Here is a 23356-nt window from a genome sequence, read left to right on the forward strand (position 1 = left end):
CGAGAGCAAGTATGTCTTTTCTTAAGTATGGACACCAAAACTGTATGCAGTATTCCAGGTGCGGTCTCACCAATACCTTGTACAACTGAAGCAATAACTCCCTATTTTTATATTCTATCCCCCTAGCAATGAAAGCCAACATTCCATTGGCCTTCTTAATCACTTGCTGCACCTGCATACTAACCTTTTGAGTTTCGTGCACCAGGACCCCCAGATCCCTTTGTACTTCAGTACTTTCCAGTTTCTTGCCATTAAGATAATAACTTGCTCTACGATTTTTCCTGCCAAAGTGCATAACCTCACACTTTCCAGTATTGTATTCCATCTGCCAAATCCCTGCCCACTTACTTAGCCTGTCTATGTCCCCTTGCAGGTTTTTTATGTCCTCCTCACTCACTACTTTCCCTCCCATCTTAGTATCATCTGCAAACTTTGATATGTTACACTCGGTCCCCTCCTCCAAATCGTTAATATAGATTGTAAAGAGTTGGGGACCCAGCACTGACCCCTGTGGAACACCACTAGTTACTGATTGCCAGTCTGAGAATGAACCATTTATCCCAACTCTCTGCTTTCTGTTAGATAGCCAATCCTCTATCCATGCCAGAATATTACCCCCAATCCCGTGATTTTTTATCTTAAGCAATAATCTTTTGTGTGGTACCTTGTCAAATGCCTTTTGGAAGTCTAAATACACTACGTCCACTGGTTCCCCTTTATCCACCCTATATGTTACTTCCTCAAAGAACTCCAAATTTGTCAAACATGACTTCCCCTTCATAAAACCATGCTGACTTTGTCCTATTAAATTATGATTATCCAAATGTCCTGTTACTGTCTCCTTAATAATGGACTCCAATATTTTACCTACCACAGATGTTAGGCTAACCGGTCTATAGTTTCCAGCCTTCTGTCTACTGCCCTTTTTAAATAAGGGCGTTATATTAGCAGTTTTCCAGTCTGCCGGGACCTTTGCTGATTCCAGGGAGTTTTGGAAAATTATTACCAATGCATCCACAATCCCTACTGCCACTTCCCTCAAGACTTTAGGGTGTAAGCCATCAGGTCCAGGTGATTTATCTGCCTTGAGTCCCATTATTTTACCGAGTACCACTTCCTTAGTGATTTTGATCGTGTTTAGCTCCTCCCCCCCATAGCCCCCTGTTTGTCCAGTGTTGGGATATTCTTAGTGTCTTCTACTGTAAAGACTGATACAAAATATTCATTCAGTGTTTTTGCCATCTCCATATTTCCCACCATTAATTTCCCGGTCTCATCCTCTAAGGGACCAACATTTACTTTAGCCACCCTTTTCTTTTTATATAACTATAAAAACTCTAACTATCTGTTTTTACATTTTTTGCTAATTTACTTTCATAATCTATCTTCCCTTTCTTAATCAATCTTTTTGTTACTTTTTGCTGTCTTTTAAAGTTTTCCCAATCCTCTATCCTCCCACTAGATTTGGCTACCTTATATGCCCTTGTTTTTAGTCGAATACTATCCTTAATTTCTTTACTTAGCCACGGATGGCTGTCTTTTCTTTTACACCTTTTCTTCTCAGTGGAATATATATTTTTTGGAAGTTGTAAAATAACTCCTTAAATGTACACCACTGATCCTGTATCGTCTTACCCTTTAATCTATTTTCCCAATCCACTCTACTCAATTCTGCTCTCATACCTTCATAGTCTCCTTTATTCAAGCTTAGCACGCTTGTTTGAGATCCAACCTTCTCACCCTCTAATTGAATATGGAAGTCAACCATGTTATGGTCACTCATTCCAAGGGGATCCTTTACTAGGACATTTTTAATTAATCCTGTCTCGTTACACAGGACCAAATCTAAGGTTGCTTGCCCCCTGGTCAGTTCAGTTACATACTGCTCAAGAAACCCATCCCTAATACACTCAATGAACTCATCCTCAAGGCTGCTCTGCCCAATTTGATTTGTCCAGTTAATATGATAATTAAAATCCCCCATAATTATAGCTGTTCCCTTATTACAAGCCTCAACTATTTCCCGATTAATACTCCGTCCAACAGAGTTGCAACTGTTCGGAGGCCTATAGACTACACCCACTCGTGTTTTTTTCCCCTTATTATTCCTTATCTCCACCCAAACTGTTTCACTATCCTGCTCCTTTGACCCAATATCATTTCTCTGTATTATAGTGATTCCTTCCTTTATTAACATAGCCACCCTTATTACAAGCCTCAACTATTTCCTGATTGACACTCCATCCAACAGCGTTGCAACTGTTCGGAGGCCTATAGACTACGCCCACTAGTGTTTTTTTCCCCTTATTATTCCTTACCTCCACCCAAACTGTTTCATTATCCTGATCTTTTGACCCAATATCATTTCTCTGTATTGCAGTGATTCCTTCCTTTATTAACATAGCCACCTCCCCTTCCTTCCTGCCTGTCCTTCCTGATCGTTAAATAACCTGGTATGTTTAATTCCCAGGCATTGTCACCCTGCAGCCATGTTTCTGTAATGGCCACAAGATTATACCCATATGTAGTTATTTGTGCCATTAACTCGTCTATTTTGTTACGAATGCTACGTGCATTCAGATAGAGAACTTTCAAATATGTTTTGTGACACTTAGTTCCTGCTTTTGCCCTTTTTATTACTTTACCTTTTACTCCATACCTTCTGGCCCTTCCTGACACGCTCTGGTTTTTAATTTCCCCACTGCTACCTAAGTCTATGACCTTCTCTGTTGTTATTTTTATTATTTGCTCTCTAGGAACCTCCCCCCCACTAGTTAGTTTAAAGCCCTCTCTACAGCCCTAGTTATATGATCCGCCAGGACTCTAGTCCCAGCACTGGCCAAGTGAAGCCCGTCCCAACGGAACAGCTCCCTCCTGCCCCAGTACTGGTGCCAGTGTCCCAGGAAGTAAAACCCATTTCTCCCACACCAGTCTTTGAGCCACGCATTTAACTCTCTAATTTTATTTGTCCTAGCCAAATTCGCTCGTGGCTCAGGTAATAATCCAGAGATTATTACCCTTGAGGTTCTGTTTTTTAATTTGACCCCTAGCTGCTCATACTCCTTTAACAGAACCGGCTTCCTAGTCCTATCTACGTCATTTGTACCAACATGGACCACAACAACTGGATCCACCCCCTCCCACTGCAAGTTTCTTTCCAGCCCAGAGGTGATGTCCTTAACCCTGGCACCGGGTAGGCATCACAGCCTTCGGGACTCTCGCTCTCGGCTGCAGAGAACTCTATCTATCCCCCTAATAATACTATCCCCTACCACTACAACATTTCTATTTACTCCCCCCTCTTGAATGGCCCCCCGTTCCACGGTGCTGTGGCCAGGTTGCTCATCCTCCCTGCAGTCCCTGCTCCTGTCCCCACAGGGAGTAAGAACCTCGAACCTGTTGGTCAAGAGCAAGGGCTGCGGCTCCTCCAGCTCTACCTCCTGGATCCCCGTACCTGCCTCACTTGTAGTCACACCGTCCTGTCCCTGACCATGGGCTACATCTGAATTACTTAACTTCATAGGTGTGACCACCTCCTGATACACAGAGTCCAGGTACTTCTCCCCCTCCCTGATGTGTCACAGTGTCTGAAGCTCAGACTCCAGCTCATCAACACGGAGCTGGAGTTCCTGTCGCAGCAGACACTTGTCACAGACGTAATCACCGTGAGCCTCAATGGGGTTCAGCGGCTCCCACATCTCGCAACAGTAACACATCACCTGCTCCATTCTATTTAATTAATTAAATTTTTTATTGTTAGTTATGGACACCCTCTGCCCGATTTTAGATGCTAGTATCGCATTTAATTAATTGGATTTAAATTAAATCAATCCCTCTAGTTACACCAGTTAAATGGTTTACCAACAGTCACTCTGCACCAGAAAGGCCTTGGTACACCACAGCAACCTTAAAAACTATAAACCACAGACTTAAAGTTTTAAAACGAGAGAAATACTCCAACCAATCACCTACCTGTTTTGTGGTGACGTCACACCTTGAACACTTTTTACCTCTCTCCTTGCCTGAGATTGGAGATTGGTGAGGCCTACCTGAGCCTCTGGGGCCTCTTGTAGTCGCTCTGCCGCGCTGCTCCGCCTCCACCCGCTGCTGATGCCACACTGAGGCCTACCTGAGCCTCTGGGGCCTCTTGTAGTCGCTCTGCCGCGCTGCTCCGCCTCCACCCGCTGCCGATGCCGCACTGAGGCCTACCTGAGCCTCTGGGGCCTCTTGTAGTCGCTCTGCCGCGTTGCTCCGCCTCCTCCCGCTGCTGATGCCACACTGACTTTGATATAAGTGAAGAGAACAATTCCAGGAGATAGGGACCACCCCCCATACATATATTGTTGACGTGACTCCAGATATGAAATGTAAAAAGGTAGATCAATGGAGAGCGAATTATTTACAAAATTGGAGTAACCTCTACGTTCTTATTTTCTTCAAATACTTGCGGAAAAAAAGGTGAATACCTTGATTTGAAACTACCATTTAAGGCATTCCTTTTTCTTTAAGAGCAATTTAAATTAGAATTAAATAGTTCCCTCACACAGGCCGCGATTTCACCTACCTGGGTGGCTTCAAGGTGGGAGAGGTCGGTGGCGGGGGTGGGGATGCGACCCCGCTAATGCGTGGATCCCGTCGATAAATCGAATCTCGCTCTAATGGGCCTTGTTAGGCTCGCCCTGTGCTATTAAAGGGTGCGGGTCTGGTGACGTCACCGGATGACGTGATTATTGCTGGTTTATTTAAAGGGGCCATGGCCCCAGTTACTGTCAGTTGCAAATTGATAGCAGTCAGTGCTGTCTGTGTTTGAGTCTCTGCACTATGAGCTTGCAGCGCCAACGAGCAACATCTCGCTTCACAGATGAGTCCCTCCATCATTTTGTGGAGGGAGTGAGAGCACATAGGGAAGTTCTCTTCCCTGCGGATGGCAGGAAGAGGCCTCCCCAGCAGATAAAGGCAGCGTGGCTGCAGATATCGCAGGAGGTTACGGGGCTGCCTGTGGTAGTTCGCACCTGGGTGCAGTGCCACAAGAGGTTCAATGATCTAGTAAGATCAGGAAAAGTGAGTATTAAGCCACAATTACCTTGATGCTGCTGTGCGTCTCATCACATTCGCACCACTCTACATTGCCACCCTTACTCCTGCACAACCCTACACAGCCCAACATTCCTTGTACCTTCATCCATCCCTCTAACTCTATCAACATTATCAGGTCACCATCTTACTATGCAGCCCTCACACTGAGCCTCATCGTTATGCAATGACAGCAACTAACAGCACAAAAGGAGGCAACTTGGTATTGCCAACCCACTCCATCAAATTGTCAGTGATAAGCTCTATGCCATTCCATTCCTTACACTCATAACATCACTCTCACTGAACTTTCTCTTCTTTCCCTCCTTGCAGGAAAAGATAGCCCACAATAAGAGGGAGAGAATGGGAGGAGGGCCTCCACAAACCATGTTATATCTGACGAGTGCAGAGGAGGCAGCACTGGAGATTGCTGGATGTTCCGGAAGTGGGGGACGGAGAGAAAGGCTCAGTAGAAGAAGCTGGGACAGAATGAATTTCCATACAATTGCATGCCTTTCATCATTGCCTCATATGGGTTGTGATGTCAAGACAAGATGAATGCTCATCATGTGGATAATGGTATATGTCTACAGTAGGCATCCTGTACATCTAACTGATGTCTTCACTGTTCCACAGGTCCATCAAGAGCCCCCTCTAATGTCCAAGAGCAACCACAAGAAGACTCCTCAGAGGAGCCTCCTGCCTCTGAGGGCGCAGCATCACCTCAGACAACACAACCCAGCACCAGTGCAGGGTCGCACATCTCGGTGGGTATGTCGCAAGATAGAGTAGTGTTGTTACCTGGTGCCTCACAGATCACAACTGAGCAGCAGCAGATGGTGGAGACAGTGACAGCAGTGGAGACTCTTCGTCGGAGGGCGCAGGAGTCTCCTAGCTCTGCTCAGCTGCATGCAGACGCTGAGCCTCGGGGGCCATCCAGGAAGAGGGCGATCCTGGAGTTGCAGGAACAAGTGCAGGAGGCTCTGACTGGTTTTGCGACCACGGTGACTGCGAGTGTGCAGAGAATGGAGGAGTCCATCTCCAGCATGAGCAACACCGTGGCGCACTCACTGGCATCTATAGCTTCCTCCACGGATAAGATGGCCAACTGCATGGAGGAGACACGGCGCTAGTTGCATGAGAACATGGTTTCTCTTCAAAATAGATGCTCATCTATGGAGGAGAGATGGGGAAAAATGAAGCAGAGATAGGCATCTATGGAGGAGAGAAACCAGAGGCTCATAGACGTTCTTTGTAGGAGGGATGTCAGTATAGAGGTGGGCCCTCATGGCCCCACTGAAGTGCAACAAGGTGCTCTCCAGCTGTTTGCTAGCAGGGAAGTGTGGGTGGCCCATGCGAGGGATGATGGTGGGAGGGGACATGGAAGTGGGGGCTCTGCTTCAAGCACTCTGACTTCCACCCCCTTGCCAACCCCTCGGTCAGAGCCCCAGATGCCTCCCTGGACAGTGATGGCCAAGTCTGCGCATGCACAGTTGCAGGAGGAGCAGACTTTGGCAGAGCCATCAGTGGCTGCAAAACCCAAAGGACGACTGCCAAAGGCGTCTAAGCAGGCGCAGCACGGAGACGAGGAGGCTCTCTCTACCTCTGCTGAAGCCGTAGGGGTAGCACGACGTAGAAGCAACCGGAAAAGAAAGACCTCACACAAACAGTCACAAGGGTAGTCACTTGGGTGTGTCTTTCTTTATCAATGTCATGTTAGTATTCTAATTGTCACACTTGGAGGTCGTTGGCAAATTTGTGTGATGATTGTGGGAGAGTGAAGAGTTAGGGCTTATTTCACACCCAGCAATGGTGGTGAGAGTCAAAACAAGAGACGAATCATTGTTTGACTGCTGCATGGTGTTGGTGTTGGGTGATGCAAACCTGCGTATGCGGGTGTCAGCCACATGTATGAGCTGCATGAAGTTATTGAAATCTGCCATTGATAAGGGTATCTCTGGCGTGATGGGTAGCAATGTGCTCGCGTACTGGTTGCAATGGGACCGCCGGCTCGTCTAGGTGTTCCTCATTCTTGTAACCAACCTCATGGTGAACCTCCTTGTCCTCATCCTCCTCGCCCTCCGATGAGGCTGTGTGCTCAGCAGCGTCTTACTCATCCAGTACTAATCCTCGCTGCTGTTGTGCAGGACGCAGTAAACGACGACTATTCGCGAGACCCTAGCTGGTGCGCACTGAAAGGCTCCTCCAGATCTGTCGAGGCATTTTGAGCACGCCTATTGTCTGCTTGATGACACTTCTCGTGGAGATGTGGATTTGATTATAGCATCCCTCAGGCTTATTTGTTGGCCTTCTCAAAGGTGTCATGAGCCACATCTTCAGGGGATAGCCCTTGTCTCCAAGCACCCAGCCGCCAAGACTGTTTGGCGGTGTGAAGAGCTGAGGGGCGGTGGAATGGTGCAGGATGTACGAGTCATGGCAGCTGCCAGGGAACTTGGCGCACACATGGATGATAATCTTCCTATGGTTGCAGACCAGTTGAACGTTGAGGGAGTGGAAGCCCTTGCGGTTAACACATGCTATTGGGTTGTGATTGGGTGCCCTGATGGCCACATGTGTGCAGTCGATGACTCCCTGCACCATGGGAAGCCAGCTAGAGCAGCAAAGCCAAGCGCACATTCATTGACACTGGCTTCATCAGTGGCAAAATTAATATAATTTGAGGACTTGTTAAAGAGGGCATCGGTTACCTGTGCGATGCATCTGTGTGCGGCCGACTGCGAGATACTGCAAAGGTCTGCTGCAGATGCCTGGAAGGAGCCTGAGATGAAGAAGTTGAGGGCAAGGGTGAGTTTGACATCCACTGGTAAGGAGTGTCCACCCCTTCCTCTGGGCTGCAGGTCTTGCTCCAGTAAAGCACAAATGCCAACGATGATCTGGTGCGATAGCCTGAGCCTCCTTTGTCACTGTGTAAGGGGTTTTAGATCGCAGAGGTTTCTCTCTCTAGAGGCCTCTCTCTCTTGCACAGTAAAACCGTGAGTGGTTCGACCCACTCGCCCCTTAGATTCTGTACTCTGGACTTCGGGGCAGGAACTACAATGTAGAGAAAACTCTTATCGACCAAGTTTGATGAAACGAAATGAAATTTTATTGCATAATGTAAAACAAATCAAATGCAAGCAAGTAAGAGGGTACATGGGAGGGAAAAACACAAACAAATCATAACGACACAATACTAACTAAGGCAAATACAGGCATATTATACTCTACAAAAATCATCATGAAATGGGGAAACACACGGAACATTGAGGGACAACAACTCATGTTAATTATACCCTTAAATGTCCACCCCCTTAAATCTATCTAGATCTGATTATGACGGGCCAGAAACATGCTCACCAATCCAACTAGGAAGTGTAAGGTTTTGAAACAGGCCTGCGTTTGATCCTTTCAGGCGTCCTGTCTCCACGTGGTTAGTGGAGCCCCAGCGAGCTGCGCCACATCTCTCTCCTGAGGTGGGGGTCGGGGACGGCTGGACACCGGCTGGCCTGGATGTCAGCGGGATCGGGGATCGTCTGCTCGACCCCGGTCAGAGGAACCTCGGGCTGGCCCCCATAGTTTTCTTCTGTAGTTTTTTATTGTCTCTTCTCCCGATCCGGAGTGGGTCGATGGCCTCTCGTTTCGTCAATGGCCCGGGGTTGGTCGATGATCTCCCGATGTTTTACCCCGGGGCAGGACGCCGGCTCGAACCGTCTTCTTCTCCTTCTTCTAGCGATGACGCCACCGATACGATGGTGGCACCACGATGGCTGCTTTTCTTTCTACCCCTGGGTTCCCAGATATACTTCTCATCAGAAGCCCTTATCTTGCGCCAAATCAGGTTAGTCTTTTGTTTTAATTTTGGCGGGCTGGGAGCACAACGGGGTAGTTATATTTTAAACTGTTCTTGGATGTCCAGTAACGGGCCATCTCTGGTCTGGAATGACCTTCATTGTTTTTAATGCCCTGGTGATGTCCTTAACGGGTCCTTGATGCTCTTCTCATGAATATGAAACTGTTCCCTTTTGTCTGGGTAAACATTTAGATGGCCTTTATCTACAGGCCGATCTTGACTGGATCTGCATCCAATCTATATGTATAATGTGGGTGTCTGGTTTTGTTCTCTCAGAAACGGCTTCCAGAACTTACTGTGGGCTGAATCCACAAAGCTGTCTGAGGACTGCAGGAACCATTTTAAAGTGTCCCAATAAGTTGGTCACGGGGTCTGGCGGCCATTTTGAATGCCCCTTTTTCCTAGGCTTCTTTTAAAACAGTCTTTAAAATCATGGCCTCTTCTGCCATTCGACCCTTTATAATATAAAGTTCAATTTTGCGAATCCTACAACTGCTGTTCCGTCATGTTGAAGAAGCTAATCCTCTGCCTGTATACCCTGTTTTGGGGGTATGGGCTCCGATGCAGTGCAGCCCTGCGCTGATGCCCTATGCTCTGTGCAGTATCAGATGGTTGAAGAGAAGGTTGGCGCTCTTGTTGCTGCTGCTGCTGCTGGTGTGGCTGGTTCTGCTGCTGCTGCAGCTGATCGTCATCAGATTCGGAGGACCAAGGTGACAGAGCATAAATTGTGCCCATTCTGATGATTCATATGGCAGGTGAAGTTCAGATGACAGAACCAATCTATCAGGGGTTAGATATGATGTTGCAAGGAGGTGACAGTGAATAGAGAGTTTACTGCAAACACTTCCCAAATGCATAAAGCTTAAAAATCTGTTCCAAATGAAGCCTGAAGCTTCGGAGGGTGGAAAGTGACCAGCTGTAAAATGGTAGGTTTAAACCACTTTTGCAGCTGTCACTAATTGAAAGAAATGGAGCTGTTCAGAACCCGACATACTTACCTGGAGTGATCCCCGAGCGATGGGAACCTCGTGGAAAACTTGGGAAAATACTTTGTGCCTGCTAAAATGGTGAGTAAATTAGTTTAAAAACCCTCTCAACTAGCACAATGGAATGACCCGCCACCTACTGCCCTGTCTACAAAGCGCAGGCAGAGCCGGCACTAGGGAAACTCACAAGGAGGCGGGTTTAGAGCAGGATACCGCCCTGCTGTCAATCATTTGGATTTTGACAGCGGACCCGCCTCTGAACTCGCCCTCTGAGCGCCGGCAAAATTCAGCCCTATACAGACTGACAATCAGTTCACATTTCAAGAATGTTTGTTGATAAAAATATATTTATTTTGGCAACTGTTGCTCTATAACAGTAGTGAACTAACAGGAGATAGGGGTGGAGGATGAGCAGTATCTGCTTAAGAATATATCAGCAAAGCACCAATTATCTCGCTTTTTCAGGTGTCGTGTTGGAGGAGATTTTGACTCAGCAAACGGAGTTCTCACTGACCTCTGTCGGGGACTGCATAATGATTTTACCATCTCTAATTGCACCAGCTTATCCCGTAGCATTGAAGGTCACACTACCATGAACCTCTTTGTTCCTGGCTCCTTCCAGATTCTAAGTTGTGATTAATTAGGGATCCGTAAGTCAAACATGTCACATTGCATACAAAACGTCACCGCTCAGGAGGGCATCCCAGTACAAACACTTTCCTTAAGCAGTGAAAAGCTGCCAAACTTTACACCTTTGCTGGGTTCCTATGTAATAATCAGTTTATTAATATAACAATAGGTGCTGTGCACTGTTTATAGTATATGGCAATTTTCCCCATGATGACTATATACTTTTTTGTGTGCTTGATTCATTTGTCATCACTTTGGACATCTCCAAAGTCTTTGCTCGGGCCTGGCAATGTACACTTCTGAATAAGTTACTATCATATGGTCTTCTTCCAAAGCAATGCTTATAGCTAGCTAATTCCCTCCCAAATTGCTGTAGTTGATGAATTATACTCTGCCTGTTTTTCCATTAACTCAGGGGTTCCCCAGAGTTTTGTTCTCCCTCAAGGTCTGCTCCTTCTCCACTTTAATATCTCCTTTGTTTATCAATCAATCCTATCGACTCTTATGATAAATTGTCTCTACATTCAACTTCCTTCAGATTGTACATCTTAAGTGCATACATCAACCATTCCTCCTAAATGTACTAGTTTCTTCTTTCATGCCAACTTCTTTTCCCCTCAGTGGTTGAATCACTACCTGTGCACTAGCTTTTAGGGATTTGTAACCTGGAGATCCAAATCTCTTTGCTCCGCTATAATTTCTAGTCACTAGCCATTAGTTTGAATGCAGTGTGCATGATTATACCATGAGTGTGATGCGTGCACATTCCAGGACTAACTTTCAGCACCAATTTCTGGAGGTGAAGCCATTTAATATTTGCTCACTTGATTTTATAACTGTTATATTGCATAAAGGGATTGACTAGTAAGGACAGACTAGGCCCAGATACAAGCTTATTTATGCCCTGAATTGTTGTTTAATTCAGAAGTTATAATTTGATGCTCATTCCTAAAGATCATCATAATTTCCCACCTAGAGAGTTCAAGTGCTTCCATCGATCTTTGATGTGGTTTCTTAACTGTGGGTGGGCAGAAGAGAGGCCTAAATTTTCCTGACAATGATTTCACTTCCTATTAAAATATGTGTGTGGTGCTTCTGGCTGTTGTGTGCCAGTGCCTCACTGATTGAACAATAGCTTGTCCAGGTTCCATATTTCTATGAATGCATTTGCTTGTCCATTGCCTGAGCTAAAGACATCAAATCCATTTCACTATTTAGGTTATTATGGTAGTAATGGCATATCCTTCTAGAGAATAGGGGCCTAAATTACCAGATCAGGTGGTGTAGATCAAGGAATGGAGCCAAGATTCTACAATGGTGCAGGTGGAGGGGGGTCGGGGGGTGAGGTGGTGGCTGGATAGAAGAATTTCATTTCAGAGCAGACTAGAAATTCATGGCCTGAGCGCCACTCCATAGTGCCATTAAATGGTGCTAAAACACCGGCCGTCATTCTTTCGCAAGCTGCTGGTGGGACCCGTGGCAGCTGCCATTTTGGTCCTTACCTTTGCGTTGCCGGTAACTGGCAGCGCCATGCTGGACAAAATGGCAGCGTTGTGACGTCAACGCCAACTTAATGTCACAAATACGAACTTCGACCCTACACCTGGCATGCAAGTAGGCCGACAGTGGCGATGTCAGCACCTCTTAAAGGGACACACACAACTTTCAGATAAGTTTGTATTTAAGTTTTTGGACTTAATTTTTTTTTTTATTGAAGTAGTGGCTTGCTGCAATAGATGTTAAAAGTTTTTTAAGTGTGTAGGGGGTGCTGCTGGACCCTTGCAAGGACTCGGATGGTAAATGAAGGCCTTTGAGAAGACAGAAAATGCTGCAAATACTCAAGAGTCAGGCAACATCCATGGAGAGAAAACAAGAGTTCACGTCTCAGCATTTTATGCTGGCATTTCAGATTTACAGCATCCGCTCACAGAGGGAAGAGGAAGACACAGAAGAGGAGGAAGCCGCAGAGGAAAAAGCAGAAGAGGAGGAAGGATGCATCCCAGACAGCCCCTTTGTGGCCGGAATACCTGGATGGAATCATCCGCCTTTGGTCCCAGTGACCACAACCCCAGTTCCCCTTTCAACATTTGTCCCACACATTATCTTCCATCTGTTATTGACCATCACAACGTCTTCTTGGCCACGATGCTGAAATAAAAGCCACCACAAAGCAAACTTTCCAATCCAACTATATACATCTATCCATCCAATGTGACATCAAGAAATCAACTCATCACCCATGAACATTCTCTTAGTGACTGCCTTGTGTGTGCCTTTGCCTATCCTACTGATGTCACACAGTGCTAACCCAGTGGCCGGTGGAAGGCTGCTGACTTTCAGTGGGGAACACTGCAAATGTCCTTGCTGGTCGACCTTGTGGAGCTGGTGGCTGGGAGTGTTAATTAGTCGTCGTCGTCTTGTTCTTCACTCTCCTGTCCCTCTTCTTGGTCACCCACTTGCTGGGCAGGCTGCATTTCTTGGGTGTGTGAAATGAGAAAGGCACAAGGGTGGAGTTGTGGTGACGGGAGGGTGAGAAAGCATGCCAGAAAGAGGTTAACTTATGAGGATACCAGCATCTTGTATCCTTTCAGGCCCGCCGCTGGCTAAGGGCTCAGCCACGTCCCTGCCAAGAATGGTCTGCACCGTCTCCTCCAAGAGGGTGAGGTGAGGCTATGAATGGGAGGTGTGCCACGTCATTGGTGCAGATTGTTGGTAGGTGAGTGATTGGGGGTCGTGCATTGAGCAGTGTGTGAGGCTAGTGGTGCAGCTAGTAGGAGACGGCTTTTGAAGATGCATTCACTGACCTTGACCAGTGGTCTGAGGTCATGAAGCTTCTTTGGGCACTGGAGCCAGGTGGTGGGGGTGACACTGCTGGCAGTGACGGCCTCAGTGATGTAGCCCCACATCGTTCTTTCTGAAGGGCCTCCTGGCCCCTTTGGGTAGAGGACCTGTCTTGCAGTGTTGACCCCCCCTGCACAAAGCTGGAGTGCTGCGTGCGAGATGCTGGGTGCCCCTTCCCTGGCTTGCTGAGCCATTTGTGTTAGTGCTGAAGCATATTTCCCATTTTTTGAGATTAGGAAGGGAATTGAGCTTTAAGAGCTGAACGTTCACATTTGAGACTCCTTTGTAATGTAATTTTTTTTTTGAAAGGCAGGAAGGGCTGAAAACTGCATTGTTTCACTGGATTTTAGTTTGTATTACTTCTGAGTGCATGGTCCCTTTAATTCACAGGCCTTTTCATTGCCCACAATTTCTTGTGAGCTCCACAGCCTCGCTTCCAGAGACTGTGCGAAGCTCGAATGCCACACCTGGACAGGAACTTTGGGTTGAATGCCTGCACTCACGCCACCAGGACGGCGTTGTATGGAAGATAAGCACTGCGCCACCATCTCCAGCCCCCACTAGACGAATTTTGTCCCGTTAGTGTTGCGGCCATTTTCAGCGGCCCTTAACTCCACCGGCAACTTTCCTGGCGGACACGAATCTCCCCCCCAAATCTTTAAACTATCTTAAACTAACTATCTGGGTGGGGAATATTGTCTTTTGTAGGTCAGCATTATTCTTGGTAAAGGGACAGGTGAATATTGTTATGGTCCATAAAAGTGGTGTCTATGAACTGTGTAAATAGTTGTTGGTTGTCCTTTAGCTTAACTATGTCTCGAATGGTTCTTTAGTGCCTTGTCATTAGAACAAATAAAGTGCATTGAAGCTATAAAAATGTTCATTAGTTTTGAGTAACAGCTCTAATTTCCTCTCATACAACACTGTTCCTTTCAAATAAAGAAGGATGATAGTTTTGTTGTTTTTCTTTTAGCATCAAATCTTTCCTCCGTACTTAAACACAGATAGGGCTTAAATTCCTGTGTTGGGGATGACAGTATTAGGGAGTTGCACCTGCCATGGCAGGGGCAGGAATTTGGGGAGGTACCCAAATCTACTGGATTTTCACTCCAGGAAGACTGAGGGGAAAAATTCAGTTGTTTGCACCTCCCGTTAGCGCCTTAAGAGGGCGCTAATGGAGCGCAAAGCAACTAGCGCCCGGGCGTGGCGATGTTTGCGCCGCTCGCGAAATTAACTAGACATTTTGCGGCGGCGCCAAACACTACCACCATGATCTCCTGCACTGGCAGATCGTGATGACAGTCGAGTGCGCAACGCCCCGGTAGCGCCCCGGACTGGATATTGAGTGGCGCCCCCTGCCTTACCACCTGCCACTAGCAACGACAGGTTGAGGGGAGCGTTTTGCAGTCAGGAAGTGACTGGGGCAGCGCTATTTAAAGGCGACCGCTTCCTGCCTTTTTATGTTGGTGACATTTTTGCACCACGCATTCTGAGAGAGAGAGACTTCTGGAGAGATTCAATGCATTGTGAAGGAGTTTTGGGTACTGAGCAGCACTTTGCAGGTTCATTTTGATTTGCCCTTCCTTGTATCGATTTAGAAGAGACTGTGGGGGCTGCACTCTGAGCTCTTTCCCTGGGTCTCTCCATTGTTCTTTCCAGCAGATTTGATGTACAGGTCTCTCCAGGCCCTGCAATGAGCAGGATGTGGATGGAGAGCAAAATCAACCCTCCCCTTTAAGATAATAACAGAAAATGCTGGAGAAACTCAGCAGGTCAAGCAGCATCTGTGAAGAGAGAAACAGAGTTAACGTTTCAGGTCGATGACCTTTCCTCAGAACTCCTCTTTAAGAACTGGCCGGTGCCAGTGTGTCTGTGTTCCTTTGCTGACTGACATCACATGAGCTTCGCCAGCGTTCTGAGGTAGCGCGTCGCTCCTCGGCCTTTGCGCCTTAAGACAGGTGTGAAGCGCCTGATTTAGCGCTCCAATCACCTCCTGGGGCGATAAAAGCCAAGTTTGCCGTCGGAGGCGATAATTAGCGCCAGGCGCTAAACTTTGCGCATGGCTGATAATGGCGCCCCAAACGGGGCGATACTGAATTTTTCCCCCTAAATCCCAAAATTGGGCATGGGTGAGACTTCAGTAGGCACCCCCACATTAGTAACAGCTTTGGGGATGTTCCTGAGGTAAACAGAATTATTCCCAGCATGTGCTTGTTAGACCTAGCAGAAGCCACAATTGTTGAAACCTGACAGAGGTTCCATACTGGGCCTTAAGGAGGCCCCAAACATCTGAAGAAGGAACGATTTTTTTAGAATTCAATCTTCAGCCTGTTAGTGGTTTCTCACTCCCCTCATTGGAGCAGCAGGGTGGCACTCTGATTTTCCACTATTCCTTGGGATTGTTACATCTCTTGCACACCTACATGTGCAGCCTGCCCACCTTGAATATTAAAATAACTTTGTTCTTGGGATTCGGAATGGAGCCAATATCCTGAAGAGTTGACAGTGGCACAGGTACCCTGGAATTTAAGGCTGGAGTCTCGTGGGGCCTGGGTGCTGCAGTGGAGTAGAACACTGTCCTTTCAGCTCTATGGCCTAGACTGATAACAACCAATATCCATGACTCCTTGTTACAATTCAGGATTCTTCCTAATACTTTTTACTTGTGCTCAATGTAAAAAGTCAGCTCCCATAGCTAAGCCTATGCTTCCTATCAACTGAAACTTGAATTATGCTTAAAAGTATGCAATAGTGCAGCCTACTCACTATCCCCCCCCCAGATCTCTCTGTATATAAGGATAAAACACCACACTGACACATGCTCATGCCAAAAATTACTAATCGAGTTTACATAGGATTACATAGGATATATGGTACAGAAATAGGCCATTCGGCCCAACTAGTCCATGCTGGTGTTTATGCTCCACACGAGCCTTCTCCCGTTTTACCTCATCTAAATCTATCAGCATAACCCTCTATTCTCTTCTCCCTCATATGCTTGTCTAGCCTCCCCTTAAATGCATCTATATTATTTGCTTCAACCACTTCCTGTGGTAGCGAGTTCCACATTCTCACTACTCTTTGGGTAAAGCAGTTTCTTCTGAATTCCCTATTGGATTTTTTGGTGACTATCTTATATTGATGGCCTCCAGTTATGCTCTTCCCTACAAGTGGAAACATTCTCTCTGTATCCGCTCTATCAAAACCTTTCATAATTTTAAAGACCTCTATTAGGTCACCCCTCAGCCTTTTTTCAAGAGCAAAGAGACCCAGCCTATTCATCCTTTCCTGATATGTATACCCTCACATTTCTGGTATCATCTTTGTAAATCTTCTCTGCACCCTCTCCAGTGCCTCTATATATCCTTTTTATAATATGGCGACCAGAACTGTATGCAGTACTCTTAAGTGTGGTCTAACCAAGGTTCGATATAGGTTTAGCATAACTTCCCTACTTTTCAATTCTATACCTCTAGAAATAAATCCTAGTGCTTGGTTTGCATTTTTTATGGCCTTGCTTACCTGCATCACAGCTTTTAGTGATTTGTGTATATGTACTCCTAGATCCCTTTGTTCCTCTACCCCGCCTAGACTCGCACCCTCCAAGTGATAAGTGACCTCCCTATTCTTTCTACCAACATGTAATACCTCACATTTATCTGTGTTGAACTTCATTTGCCAATTATATGCCCATTCTGCAAGTTTATTAATGTCCTGTAACTTGTTGCAGTCCTCCTCAGTATTGACTATCCCCCCCAATTTGGTGTCATCTGCATATTTAGAAATTATGTTTTGATTCCTAAGTCTAAATTGTTAATGTAAATTGTGAATAGCAGTGGTCCCAGCACTGATCCTTGTGGAACACCACTACCCACCTTCTGCCACTGTGAACAACTACCCTTTACTCCTACTCTCTGCTTTCTGTCCTGAAGCCAGCCAGCAATCCATTCTGCTACTTGTCCCCTGACTCCGCATTCTCTGACCTTGTTCATCAGTCTATTATGGGGTACCTTATTGAAGACCTTTTGAAAATCCAGATAAATTACATTTACTGCATTGCCATTGTCCACACTCTGTTACCTCTTCAAAAAATCCAATAAGGTTGGTCAAGCAAGACTTTCCCTTTAGAAATCCATGCTGACTATTCATTATTATATTTTTGGTTTCTAGATGTTCTTCTATTTTCTCCTTTAGTAGGGATTCCATTATTTTTCCTGCCACCGAGGTTAAGCTGACTGGTCTATAATTCCCTAGACATGTTCTATCCCCCTTCTTAAATAGCGGTATTACGTTAGTCCTCTGGCACTATACCTTTTTCTAATGAATTACTAAATATGCATAGTAATGCCTCTGCTATCTCTTCCCTAGATTCTTTTAAAATGCATGGATGCAATCCATCCAGACCAGGGGTTTTATCCTGTTTGAGTTTGATTAATTTATTTAATATATCCCCTTTTTTATTTTAAATGCACTTATCTCCTTACTAATCTCATCATCCAATGTCATGTCCACCTGTTCTATCTCCCTGGTAAACACTGAAGCAAAATAATTATTTAATATTTCTGCCATCTCTCTATCGTTACCTGTGGTATTGTCTTGTCTATCCCTTAGCGGCCCTATTCCCACTCCAACCTTCCTTTTTTTATTGATGTGCCTATAAAATATTTTACTATTTTGTTTTATGTTCCTTGATAATTTAATTTCATAGTTCCTCTTTGCCTCCCTAATTGTTTTTTTTGACTTCTCTCCTAATCTTTTTATATTCTCTCTTATCATGCACTCCCCTGCTGTCTGTGTACTTAATGTGTGCCTCTTTCCTTACCCTCAATTGTTCCCTTATGACTTTATTCATCCATGGAGTTTCATTATTGTTTAGTTTGTTCTTTCCTTTTAGCAGAATATATTTTTCCTGCACTCTGTTGATCACCGTTTTAAATGTTTCCCATTGCTGTTCTACATCGTTGTTTGCTAATATTGTTGCCCATTTTTGTTTCCCAAGTTCTATTCTCAGCCCCTCAAAATCAGCTTTTCTCTAATCTATTAACCTGGTTTTCGTCATACTTATGTCCTTCTCAATTATCATCTTAAAGCGTATTATATTATGGTCACAATTGCCTATATATTCCCCTACCTTTACTTCTCTTATCTGCACTGGTTCATTTCCCATTACTAGTTCCAATATTGAATCCTCCCTTGTTGGGCTTTTTACATATTGAGTTAGAAAGGAGTCCTGTACATATTGTGGGAACTCCATTCCCTTATCCTCTTTACCTACCTCTTCTGAAGTTTACTGAAAGAAGTAAATTACACAGAAGCAAGAATGAAGCAGTGACAAAACAAATACAATACTTAATCCCATCTGTTACAAAGTTCTGAGTATTATCAGTTCTCTCCAGTAACTTTTGAACAGGAATAAGTGATGAAATAAATGAACCTCACAGAGGCCCTTGATATGCTAACTTGCATAGTGGCAGAGAGAAATAAGAAACAGCTTGAATTTGGACCCTGGTTATATGTATTATTATGTCCGTGTATAATTGAGACACGGACTGCAGGAGTTGATTATAACAAGTCTTTATTGAATGGAGACAACCTGGATACTGAAACTACAGAAGCCTGCTAGGGCCTTTTATACAGGGGTGGTCACTGCCGGTACTGCAGTCTGAGACCAGTTATTCCCTTAAAGGTACAGACACAACAATTCCTCCCCTTTTAGATAAACAGTACATAACATTCATTTAACAACTAAATAATAACTAATTACAATTACGGTTGCTAGATACATTGGTTGAAGTTAAGCAATTATAAGTTCAGTCTTTGAGGAGGCTTCCTGATTCTGTCTGGATAACGCCTCTTTGGGATATCAGGTTCTTCTGGCAAGGTTGAGTCGGGATCAATGTCGTTGTTTGGTTCATCTGCTTCCAATATCATCGATTCTGCGGTAGATGCAATTGGTACTTCGGTTTCATCGCCAGGTGTATCAGATCGTGGTGTGGAGTTGACGTTTTCCAATGACTCTAGAATCTGGTCAGCATGGCGTCTTACAATGCTCTCTCCAACGTCCACGGTATACATTAGAGGTCCTTGCCGTGTACAGATCGTTCCTGGCTGCCATTTCTCTGTGCGGTAGTCCCGGGCCAAAACTGGTTGACCTATCTTAAAACTCCTGGTCGGCCTTTCATTCATATTCTGAAACTGCCTGTTCTCTACATCTCTTCTGACATTTGGCTTAACCAAATCCAAGGGGCATTGTAGTCTTCGATTGAAGAACATCATGGCTGGAGTTTGGTTGGTAACCGCATGTGTCGCATTCCGGTAGGCAAACAAGAAGTTATCCACCTTGTGTTGTGGGGGTATATCTTCATTACACATTGCCTTGATAGCCTTCTTGAATTTTTGAACAAACCTCTCGGCCAATCCATTAGTGGCTGGATGATATGGGGCGGATGTGTAATGCTTAACACCATTGTTCTTTAAGAACCCGGACTCTTCAGACACAAACTGTGGTCCATTGTCAGAGTAAATCTGTTTAGGCAGCCCATTCCTGGCGAATATGGTTCGTAAGACTGTGATAGTTTTTTCTGTGGTGGTTGAGGACATTTTTATTACCTCTGGCCACTTTGAATGTGCATCCACTGCAATTAAAAACATCGAGTCCATAAAGGGACCAGCAAAATCAATGTGCACCCTTTGCCATGGAGATGAGGGCCACTCCCATGGATGTAGAGGGGCTTGTGGTGGGGCGTTTTGGACCTTCTGGCATCCTGTACAGCTCTTGGTCATCTCTTCGATTTCTCTATCGATTCCTGGCCACCACACAAACGCTCTGGCTAAGTTCTTCATTTTTACCCCTCCCAGATGACCCTCATGAAGCTCATTGAGCACTCTATCCTTCAATTTGGGTGGAATTACTACTCTGGATCCACACATTAAGGTTCCTCTGCACACTGACAGCTGTTCTCTTCTTGGCGAGAATGCTGGCAGCAGTGGTTCGCCATGTGCTGGCCATCCCTTCACCGTTAAATCATAGACCCAGGAGAGTGTCGGGTCATTTCGTGTTTCCTTTTCTATGTTTGCATTCGTCACAGGGAGACATTCGACAATAGTCGAGTGGAATAACTCCACTGGATCCACTGCCAGTTCTTCTTCCACCGTCGGCAACGGTAGGCGCGACAATCCATCAGCATTCCCATGCTGTTTAGTTCCTTTGTACTCGATGTCATATTGGTGTGCCCCTAGGAAAAGGGACCACCTCTGTAGCCGTTGTGCCGTCATTATCGGTACGCCCTTCTGAGGGTTGAAAATGGAGACGAGAGGTTGATGATCAGTTAGTAGAGTAAATTTCTGTCCGTGCCGGTAGTGATTGAACTTCTTCACCCCCCACACCAGGCTGAGGGCCTCTCTGTCAATCTGGGCGTAGTTACGCTCGGCTGAAGTTAACGAGCGAGACGCAAAAGCTATCGGCCTCTCTGAACCATCAAGGAATTTATGTGACAGTACCGCCCCAACACCGTAGGGAGACGCATCACATGCCAGTCTTATCGGTAGTGATGGGTTGTAGTGAGCCAACACTTCTCTTGAAGTGATTAGGTCCTTACTCTTCTGAAAGGCCCGCTTACATTCATCGCTCCATTTCCATGCTACTCCCGTTCGTAGTAGGGTGTTCAGTGGATGCAGAATTGTGGACAAATTTGGCAAAAACTTATGGTAGTAATTCACCAATCCGAGGAATGACCTCAGTTGCGACACATTTTCAGGCGCTGGAGCATTAACTACCGCTTCAATTTTGTCAGGGGACTTATGCAACCCCTCTTCATCAATCACGTGGCCACAATACGATATCTGTTTCTTAAAAAACTCGCACTTAGGGCGATTGGCTCATAGCCCATGTTCACGTAGTCTAGTGAGCACCTGCTCTAGGTTGGCAAGGTGTTCACTGTCATCTTCACCTGTCACTAGGATGTCATCCAAGTAACACTGAGTCCCCGGAATCCCTTGCAGGACTTGTTCCATCGCTCTTTGCCATATTGCCGGAGCTGATGCTACTCCGAACACCAGTCGATTATACTGGTAAAGACCTTTGTGAGTATTTATCGTGAGATACTTCCTAGAGGATTCTTCAACCTCCATCTGCAAATATGCTTGTGCTACATCAATTTTTGTAAAACGCTTCCCTCCAGATAGTGAGGCGAAGATATCTTCTATCCTTGGAAGAGGATATTGTACTGTGTGAAGGACTGGGTTCACTGTCACCTTGAAGTCCCCACAGATGCGAACCTTCCTTGGCTCCTCAGACTTATTGTTTAATGTTTTCTTCATGACAGGAACGATGGGTGTCGCCCACTCGCTCCAGTCTACCTTAGATAACACGCCTGCCTTCTCCAGATTCTCCAGCTCTGCCTCGACGGCTGGGCGAATTGCATATGGTACCGGTCTTGCTTTGAACAACTTGGGAATTGCATTCTCCTCTATTTTTATCGAGGCGGTTACGCCTTTAAGAGTGCCCAGTTCTTGTTGAAATACCTCTTTGGCGTCAGCTAAGATTGTTGACAATCGTCTAGGAGTGACGTCGTCATCCTTTTTACCAGCCACCGTCAGTGCCTGAATGGAGTGCCAGTCTAAACTTATCTTTCTGATCCATTCACGTCCCAATAACGGTGGTCCACCATCTTGCAGAATGTAGAGATACAATTTCTGTATTTTCTTGCCGTTGTATTCGATAGGCACCCTTATTTTTCCTTTGGGGTATACTTTTTGCCCCGTATACGTCCTCAAGACAATGGATGTCTCTCTCAAGGGTATGTGTGAGAATAGCCGCTCGTAGTCTCGTCGATTCATGACGGTTAGAGCTGATCCTGTATCCAATTCCATTTTGACTTGGGACCCTGCTATCGTGAGGGTGACCCAAATGGTTCGGTGATCCTCTTTTGCGATTACGTTGTGAAGTTTGAGACAGCTTAGTCTCTTGTTCCCGGATTCACTATCGCTCATCTGGTCTTCGGAACTACTGTCCGTCATTTTTTGTACTTTCCTGTACGGTTCCTTAGTAGCCTTTTTGTTGTCGTTGGTCTTCTTCCCAGACCTGCAAACTCGTGCAATGTGTCCCATCTTTCCGCATTGCCTGCATATTTTGTCCTTGGACCAGCAGTCCTTCTGGTCATGGTTTGTTCTGCCGCAGCGATAACATTTTGCAAATCCCCGTGTCATTTCGTGGGTGCCGTATTTCTGTGGCTTTTGTTGTATTTCCGCAGCTCCCCTTGCTGCTGCTTCGTACGATACTGCCACGCTGAAAGCCTTATCTAGCGTCAGCTCTTTCTCTGAGAGTAACCTCTTCTGGGTTCCTTCACTCAGGAGTCCACAGACAAATTTGTCCCGTAAGGTATCTGCCAGTCCTGCTCCAAACTGGCAGTGCTTTGATAGCTTGCGTAGTTCCGTAAGGTAATCAGCATTGCTCTCATTTTTATGCTGATTTCTCCTGTGGAATTTAAATCTTTCTGCTATCAGCAGCGGTGTAGGATTTAGGTGTTCCTGTAGGATAGCAACAATTTCGTTAAAACTCTTCGCCTTCAGTTTGGCTGGAGTAATCAGGTCCCGCAATAGGCCGTACGTTCTTGCGCCTGTTAAATTTAGCAATACCGATGCCTTTTTCTCATCGGCTATTTCGTTTGCCTCGCAATATACCTCGACTCTTTCCACATACGTGGTCCAGTCTTCTATTGCATTATCGAAGGCAGTGATATCGCCAGTCTTTGGCATCTTGAAAATCTAAGATGGCGCCTCCCGCGCTTTGCCTTCGTCTCCGATGGATCAAAATGGCGCCTCCCGCGCTTTTCCTTCTTCCCTGCCGAGTTAAGATGGCGCCTCCCACGCTTTCCCACCGCTGCCACTGCTGCCAACGCTGTTGCTGGTGATTATATTTATTTTACTATCCTGTAATGGCGACGCCCTATGGTCTTCGTGCCTCCCCGATCGCTGC

The 23356-nt window shown here is 45.7% G+C and overlaps 1 protein-coding gene across 2 annotated transcripts in view; it reads left to right on the forward strand.

The window, feature by feature from the left end:
* The window catches only part of LOC147111908 (microtubule-associated tumor suppressor candidate 2-like), a 901351-nt gene that overhangs the window by 48375 nt on the left and 829620 nt on the right, over positions 1-23356 (forward strand). The gene's annotated exons all lie outside the window — the stretch shown is intronic.

Source organism: Somniosus microcephalus, chromosome 10 (assembly GCF_052327205.1).
Source record: "Somniosus microcephalus isolate GS21.2 chromosome 10, FLI_Smic_1.0, whole genome shotgun sequence".
Classification (NCBI taxonomy): domain Eukaryota; kingdom Metazoa; phylum Chordata; class Chondrichthyes; order Squaliformes; family Somniosidae; genus Somniosus; species Somniosus microcephalus.